The 9,150-nt window shown below is 45.4% G+C and overlaps 1 protein-coding gene across 4 annotated transcripts in view; it reads right to left on the bottom strand.

Annotated features, from left to right (window-relative positions):
• Nucleotides 1–7,643, bottom strand: part of Nachra3 (nicotinic acetylcholine receptor alpha3 subunit) — a 128,544-nt gene extending 120,901 nt beyond the window's left edge. For 3 of the 4 annotated variants that reach the window (XM_076830975.1, XM_076830974.1, XM_076830973.1), the window contains exon 1: nt 7,282–7,642. The gene's annotated coding sequence lies outside the window, so the exon portion shown is untranslated. Of the gene's footprint in view, nt 1–7,281 lie in introns of all 4 variants that reach the window. The other variant, XM_076830976.1, reaches the window with a different exon arrangement.
• Nucleotides 7,644–9,150: the final 1,507 nt, after the last annotated feature.

Consider the following 9,150-nt stretch of genomic DNA (forward strand, 5'->3'; position numbering starts at 1 on the left):
GGCATTCTTCGCGCGGCGCACACTCCGATGGAGCCTAATCTCGCAAAACACCTTCCCTGCGTGTGAACAGGAGCGACCCAAAGGCATTTCTCAAAGACAAGCCTACCCATTTTAAAAGAAACCTCGCTCAAAATTCCACCAAAACTATCTGCACACTCAGAGGCTACCATAAACCAGGGATGGGTAAAATGTTCGTTTGAATAAAAGTTAAAAGATTTGTTTGTCGTGTGTCGAATAAATTTATTTAAGGGGGTAGGCACGGGTAATGCAGCGCGCTGTATACCGACACAATCTGGCCCGAAACATGCGTTTGGGAAATTACGTTTTTTGTCTTTATATGAGCAGATTTTGGGCTGTGCGAGGTCTCATTCGAAAGAGGAAGGTTCAGTGCAGCGCACTCTGGTCATGCTTCGACGAGATTGTGTTGATATCGAATAATATGAGTGTTTAAAGTAGAGCAAAAGTCGACAAAATACACCCCCAAGAATCCAAGTATTTTTAGGTCACTAAAAAAGTTATGTGACTCAAACGATGACTAGAGCGCGCTGCATTGAACCCTCCTCTTTCGAATGAGACGCGTTTTGTACCGCGTTGTAGTACCGTTGAAAGTTTTCAAAAATTCGATATCGTTTTCGAAAAATTGAGGAAACCAATTTTAACGATAGCCCCTCCTCTCTTAAAAAACATCGTTTTTCTTGATTGTACTGCATTGTAGTAGTTGCAGCGAGCATTGTACCGTTCGAAGAAATAGTGTAACAACATTGGTTTACAAGAGAAATGAAAAAATGGATACTGTCCCAAGTCACTTATTATTTCCTAATAAATGTTAGAAGAACATTGCTCGTCGTGCAGCTTCACGTACGTTACAATGGCATCCAAAATTTATTCGATTGTCGAGGAGCATATTTCTGCGATACAACAAAAGTTGAAATTGTATGGAAAAAATATGGATTATGCTGTTTCATAATTATTTAAACATCGAAACAACGAATTTTAGAAAACATTAATATTTTTGTTTATAACTTTTTTTCTAATTGTTTAAACAATTGATAAAACTTTTACCATTTGATAGATCTAATTCAAAGAAGTAACTTTTGTCTTGAAATTTCTTTTCTATATCTTACAGATTGCGAGTTAGAAAATAAAATCCAAACATAGCCGAATCTTCAGGGGTTAATTTCACCCTGTTAGTGTGATTTTGGGCAGCAAAAAAAATTGCGTTGTAATCAGGAGAAAATTCCCTACATATCCACAAAGTTTAAGAATTTTTTGAATTTTGGGGTTCGGGATCTTCCCTTGTTAGCGTTTATACGGGGTGATTCTCTAGCTAGAGTCATCAAACGCGATGCTCGCCAACAATCATGTGTCTCGCTGAGTTTTGTGGGTTTCGACGCCCGAAACCAGCGGGGCCATACAATGTTGCGCACTAGGCAGTGACAAATCTGAAGTTCTGCAATTTCTAATCAGATCTTTACGACAGTGACGTCAATCGATTCCCTTATGTTTTCTCGATCAAATTGGCCCCAAAAATTGTATAATTCGGATCATAATTAAGGAAATTATGTGAAAAAATTGTTTGCAGAATTGAAAGTCCGTTCCGTTAAAAATAGTCCAATTTAAATTATTTTCTGTCAATTTAATCGGCAGAATGCCAGGAATCCATTAGTGTCACTTTCATATTGATCCGATGAGAAATAAACAAATTCTGTTTCTGTATAATCGATGACAACATCGCAGTAGCACCGGCGAGTGCATTAGCGCGTATGAAAAGCTATCGAATAAGCAATTGCAATCTAAAGTCGCTATTGCACCAACAAAATTTTATATATAATGTTTGTTCAACTGCTTTCTGCATAGGGCGTTTAATTATCTTATAATAAGTATATAACTTTCAGGTTCTGCTTCAGTGTTTTGCTAATAAAAAAAATGCCTAACCTAAGCTAACAAACTTCATTTTCTGGGGACATCCCCTCATCTATTTTCTCTTTTCACTTATAATTCCTTACTGCCAGCGTAGAATATTGTAGCATCAGCACATTTCAAGTAATTAAAATGTACAATTAATTCCTACGTTTGCAGTATAAGCAGACTTTCCGTTTAAATTTTTACAAGTTCAACGCAACAGCTTTCCACATTCGGAATTGAATATGGAAACAGCTCCCTCTCGCGTTCACCAGGCAGCCGCGTATTTATGGTTATTACCATATCTGTGCAGAAAAAAAACTGCTGTAAAATACCGACCTGCCAAATCGGCGAGGTCACGTGACGCGACTACCCCCTTAAGTAAAATTACCATTTAAACAAAATCTTTGCCCATCTCTGCCATAAACCCCTCCCCAAAGCAAACAAAAAACTACCACCGAGTAATTCACCCCGGAAGCAAAAGAAGAAACACCGGTGGAGGGAGGAGAGGGGCGCAAACACGCCGAGGAGAGCGGCACGCAATTCCACTTCCGATTCCGCGGGGTTTCTGCTTCCGAATCCCGGAAATCGCGGCCTCGACGACGCTTCCGGCCGTCCGCCGGCGAATCTTCGCTGCAGGCTCGCGTGAAACCACCCCCTCGCGCCCCGCCTCGCGTCGTTCGAGCCGCGACGCTCTCGGAATAGTTAAGCAGGGGCTGTTAGCGCAATACGGAAATATATGCGGGGCCTGCAGCCAGCCCAGGCTTCCCGCGGCGGGGGGGTGTGCAGGGAGGGGTGCAAGAGAGAGGGTGGGTCGGAGGAGTCCAGTCCACTGCGACACCGGGCCGGGTCAAAGAAAAACTTTAATTACCGCGTTTAAAGCCCCCGACCGTCTAGGGTTGAACGGGACCGAGCCCCAGGCTGAAAACTACTTCACCGCTTTTATTTCGGAGCCCGTCTAATATCGGCCTGCCAACGGGCAAGAGCGGCTCGACTTTAATCTCACCGGTGACTTCGGTAAAACTGACGTCCTTTGATGTCTGGAGGCTGACGGGACAAGGGGCAGACGCGAGGGAGCAATGATACTAACGGAGCTCGGCTGAATGGGCTACTTAGGGGTTGCGCGGGGGTGGGACACCTGGGGGTCGCCAGCCAAATGTCGTTGTTACGCTCGGTGATGGACGTGGGCGTTTTATTGGTTGATTCGACGGAGTGCGGAGGTGATTCCTAATTCTTGAGCTCCGGACCAACGTGCCGGGGCGTGAATTGGGGTTTTTTTCGAGTAATTTCAGGTGATGCGATTGTCGAGGGATATTTATGTGGATGATAGTGGTTAGAGGGATGCTCTGTTGACGTAGGCGTAGGAACTTATTCCTGGTGAGAAATGGGAAATCTTATCTCTGACACTGCGAAGACGGAACCAAGCCCTGATTACAGTTTTTCCAACGAACAGAGTGCTGTTCAAACTTTCAGCTGCGCCGCTCGCCTAGGCGGAACGCCTTATACACGCTTCGCGCATCTTCCTTGCAAATATACTCCAAGGGATATTGAAATTCGAGGGAGAATTAAAATTTTATTAGACGTCTTTCTGACGGGGACATGGGGGTGTTTTTACCCCTGTTCCTTCGCCGTCTGGCAACGGGATCGTCGAGAGATCGACAAGCCCCGATCGATTTTCATTACCCGTTCGGAGATTTATGTAAAATTTATCGGAGGGGTGGAATTTCATTAAAAACACGTTCCTGCCGGTGGGATGCTGGGAGGGAGGAAACGACAGGGCGTTAAGGTGTCGTGGAAAAATATATAACCAATAACTCGCCGTCGCCCACCGTGGAAACAGGCCGGAGCATTAAAGAAGCTGATGGGCCAAAGAAGTTAATTGCGCGTGACACAAATTGTGTCCACGGGAAAAAGGGATTAAAAGGCTTCCGTTAAATAGGTTGTCGCTGAAATATAAAAAGGGCTGGGCGGATAAAGGAACTGGGTTAGATTAGGTCGCTCGTAACGAGCACCAAAACAATACCAGAACCCTCCAATCTTTTATCGATCAAATTCACCGATTAAACTCAATCGTCGAGCACTCGTTTCGTTTAACAATTCATGCCTTGGGTCTACCAAATTTCTTTAAAAAAAAAAATGCGTGGCAACTATCTACGTGGCGAAAGCATATACATATTCGGTTAAGGGGTTAGGCCTAGTCAGGCGGTCGAAAAGAGGCGAATATTTGTGAATTTTTTTTGAAGAAGCGGAAGCGTATATTTTTACAGAACTTTTTGCGCTTAAAAGAGCAACATTTAAAGAACATTTGGTAATTTTTTCGTGGAAAAATATTTACGTTTATAATAAAATAACACGCGACATCCGAGAAGCATTTTTAAAAATTTGGTTTTGCGGTGAGCATTGCCATTCGGAACCGGATTATTTAAAATCGAAAAACAAAAAAGATTTCGTTAGTATATTAATGTATCCTCAGGTTGACGGAGAGAATTTTCCGAAATATTAAGTTAAAACAAAATGGCGGCTATTTAAATTTGAAATCCTGATTTTTTCGCGTGATTTTTGCAGGAAAAAATCAGGATTTCAAATTTAAATAGCCGCCATTTCTATTTATTTTTTTGTATAGTCTCTTAAGAAAGTGTACTAAAGGTGGGTAATACAAATTTTCTATGAAAACTGTAAATTATTCCTGAAAAAAATCTTAAAAATAGCTCACTTTTCCGGCCGCACAGTGGTGTTCCCCCTTAACGCGAGAAAAAGTCCCTAGGGAGAGAGGTAAAAGACCAATCGAAAATAAAAGCAGCGATTTTGAGAGAAATAAAAATTAGCGATGGTGTTAAAATTACAATGCGGATAACCGCGTGACTATCAACAACAATTAACCGTCTCAAGCAAGTAGCAAAAAAAAAAACGATAAATTCCTCCCATAACCTAGTGAAATTAACGCGACGTTGCCGCGTGGCAGCAGCGAATAACCGGCACCGATACAGAAGCACTTGCATCGGTAGTAATGATAAATCCAACAACGACGTTTAACCAATCATCGTGAGCGTTGCCTAGGGAATCGGGATTATGTTTCGGGACACGTGACCGGGCAACCCAATCACGGGCTGTGAATATTTACTACCGCCGTTAAACTGGGGAAATTAAGCAACTCGTGCTTGAACAGTAACAGAGGATTACCTGTACACAACAATAATTAATCACTCGAGACGAACCACAGGAAAATTGCTAACATTCCCCGCGAATTCGAAGAACAAAAAATCCTAGGGGCATAAATAACTAGCACACAATTTCCTCCCACATTTCTTTCATGTTAGTTAGATCGAGGTGAACATATTTGTTATATTAATTATATATTGTCAGATTAATAAAAACAACGTACGTTGTTTAGTCCGTTCGATGCATTCACAATTTAATTCGATCTTAATTTCAGCGTGATTCATCGTTGGGGGACGAAAATCGTTTCCCTATTGTTTATCGCGGATGAAAATAAAACGCGATTGTTGCAAAGCCACCGTGATGAACGGGTAAACGGGGAAACGATACGGGAGGGGGAGGGGGGCGAAAAAGCAATTTCAACCGCGTAAAATAATCCTTTTAAGTCGCCCGCGCTACACGTTTAATAATGGCGCACTTAATACGCGGCAATGGCCGTGCCTGACGCGTATGTAAACTAACCACTCGGCCACGAGTCCGTCGTTAATTAGAAACTCGACAACACGAAAAAAAAAAAGAGAGAGGAAAAAATGGGATATTCCTCCAGCCGCGGGACTCCATACGATCGGCGAACGACACCTCGTGATCAGAAACGGCGGAAAATTCAATTTATCCCGAGAAATTGAAAGATGTCCGATCAATCCCATTTCGTACTACTGAAACGTTATTTCACTGAATTCTTTCCTCGGAATACCTATGTCGAATTCCACGAGGAATATCTCCGAGGATATGCACTGCGTTGGAATACCTTATCAAGAGCTACGTCGCCCTTGAAATTAAAAAAAATTTCTATTATTAAAGCTAATTTTGAAGAATTCGTTGAGGCAGTTTCAAAATTTTTGCAGTCAAGATTTCAGGTGTCGAACTACTGAGTCTCGTCGCATTCTAAATTATTTGCAACCCTTAATAAGTGGGGCAACCAGTTTGTTTGGGTAACCTAGGTAAACAGCATTACTTATAAACACTTCGCATAGCCAGAAGTAATTTCGAAATTGCAGCAGCAGTCTAATCACGCCGCGCGGTATGTACCTGCACTTTTTACGCGAAAGGAGAAATCAGAAATCGAGGGGAACAGAGGGTATCGATTCTAAAAAAAAAAAACATCGAGCCTCCTTCTCCTGCATTCCTCCGCGGAGTACGCTCGGCTATTAACGGCCTAATTAATGTCGTTAATTAAGTTCGAGTATCGATGTGGCGCGACGAGGGGTTGCAAAAAGTGTGGGTGGACGCGTTGTGGACGCGACCAGTGGTACAGATAACGCCCGGTTCCACGCAAACTTTCAAATGGCCGTTCTTTTCGCGGTGTAAACACGAGGGCGTTCCGAAGATCCGCCGTAACTGGGTTAACCCTGACAGAGCATTCAGGACGCTGCACGTTCGACAACTGGGGATTGGGCAGCAGCCATGTGTGAGAACCGCTTAACTTCCGATCGTGTATTTACCTCTTTGAAGCCAGCAAGGACAATGGAAATACAATCGGAAGAAGAAACGAAAGAATTATTCTCGCCTCGAATCCTAACCCCAAATCGTGTGCGGAAATGTCCTCCTCGCATTCCCCAAGCACAGTCTTTAACCGCCCATAGGCGTTCCCCGCCGCATCCACGTCAAGCATAGAGTTAAGAGTCGCACTACCAACCAAACAACCCACAACAGTTCACAAAAATGAGAAATTCATTTAGAAACCTTTATGCGACACCTTATATCGACGTTAAACCGTCGATCACCAGCCCACGTATCCTCCTCCTTGGAATAAACGAAAGGGCGGTCGGGAAATTCGTAACTAGGTTAATCTTGATAGGTATGGAATTCCCCGCGGGATTCCTAAATCAGCGACGGAGCCGAGGAACGCCGATAGATCGATAATCTCCCTCCCTACACCCAAGCTGTTATCCGCCGAGCGGCCGCCCGTCAAGATCGAGAAAGTAGCGAACGATCTCCGGTAATCGCTACGATCGCGCGTAATCGCTCCCGGAGCCACTCCTCCGGTCCCGGTGTTTCGAACGTTTCGCATTTTCGCGGCATAAACACGAGGGCGTTCCACGGAGAGCTCGCAACTAGGTTAACCCCCAGCACTCGCGCTGCGAACGTACGGCGAAGAGGGGCGCGGAAATGGGAGACGAAAGAACGGGAAGAGAGCGAGCCAGGAGGACAAATGTTACTCACCCGCGGGCCAGCTGATCGGGAATGACGACGGCGACGTCGCCGATGACAGGTTATAACCTCCAATTCCACCGTGATCGAGGATGCCTCTCGACGGGTCGACACGCCGTGATGTCATACGCGACCGTGAGAACGGTACGAGGAACGACGACGGCGGGGAGGGGAGGAGGAGGAGGAGGGAGCGGGCTACGGAGACCGTAAACGCGTTATCGACTCGACGACTGCGGATAACGATGTGCCACCTTCACTACACCGTTTAACACGAGCGCGCACCAAACGAGACGAGAGACGACCGTACGACAACAACGACGAGGAACGGCCGAACGGTAGGAAACGTTTCCCTGCTTCCACCACCGACACCGCCCTCGCGCCTCGCCACACTAACGGTGGCGCCGCGCACGCGCGACGCCGCCTCGAGTCTGCGCATGCGCACACCTCCGCTGCTCCGTACCTCCGCGTCGCGATCGCAGTGTTTAGACTATATGGCTTTCAGCGACGAAAATCATAACTCAGCGTTTGTCCCAAATTCTTTCCTCGATTTAGCTTCCAAATTAATCGCGTATTACGTGGTCACTAAAATATCAGAGCAGACGAGTATTTTGTTTTTCTGAGAAGTGCTTGTATCTGGTGATTTTAAGTGCAAGTCTTTCGAAGGAAAAATAAATGAAGCTTAAGAATCTTTTATCGGGTATTCATTGCTCTTTTAAATTTCCTGCTTTGGATGTTATTCGAGGTTATGTAACTCGCGCTTTTATGCGCGGTGGGAGTTAATTGTAGGTGCGTTGTACAGTTTTGGGGATTTAATGGTGAAACGATTTCGCCAGGGTAGTTTTGAGGTGGGATTTGTTTCGTTTGCGATATTCCTGGATTAAGCAAGGGTTAGGCGAGGTTTTCCTAGGGTGCTTGTCGTGTTATCGCAAATGAAATCTAGCGGAGATTTTAAAAACGATGTCTCCTCGGCTTCCGCCCGCCGGGAGAATGCAAATCGACAGTAATTTGAAGTTAGCGCGCGCGACGCTGATACACCCTGCTCTGTGCGCGCGTTATCTCGTACGAGGCACTTCTGGATTATGATGAATGGAGATTGTTCCGCTGGTATAAGAGCTACAGCTTTGCGGTATATTAATCGCTCAGCTTCAACTATTAATTATCTGCGAAGCGGTCTCTTTCGGAACCATTTCGTTTCGCATAGCGGATCTTGAACGACCTTGCGAGTGTGCCGTTGAACCCTCTCGAGAAACAATCGCCAATTGGGCTTCGGGATAAAGTTCCGCTGGAAGAGAGGAAGGTAACCTTGGGGTCTCCTGATGCAGATTCGATTAAAGTCCGCGGGGCACGAAAAAGTTTTCCAATCAGAACGGAACGTGCTCGCGCGGACCTTTTCTTTTCCCTTCTCAGCGAGGGAGACAATTGGCGGGCAGAACGGGGGAAGAAAGTAGTCCAGTATCCACAAGATATCCTTCCCAATGAATTCTTCCGTGGCGCGGTAAGGGATTTTATAACGTCGCTGGCTACTTAACAGTTCTCCACTCCACCCGTCGCGATTTCTTTCCTCTTCGGATCCGCGAAACTTCCAGCCAGAGAAATGAACCGCCTAAGGTCATTACAGGTATCGCGAGCAGTGGCAGGCTTCGCGGGAGATAAAAGGAGCGAGCGCAAGAAATCAAACCACCAATCACCCAATGTCACTATTGCTCGGTACACGGATAACGCGAAGCTGTAGCGATACCTCCGACTCCGCCGCCAGATGGCATTCCGACCGATCCCGCTTTCTCGCAAGTGCTCCCTTGACTATCGGTTCGTATATATACGAGTTTCGTCCTACATTCTGACATCCCTGCGTTCCGATGCTTCCACTAGCAGGTGGAGGAC

This window comes from Andrena cerasifolii, chromosome 2, assembly GCF_050908995.1.
Source record: "Andrena cerasifolii isolate SP2316 chromosome 2, iyAndCera1_principal, whole genome shotgun sequence".
Taxonomy (NCBI): Eukaryota; Metazoa; Arthropoda; class Insecta; order Hymenoptera; family Andrenidae; genus Andrena; species Andrena cerasifolii.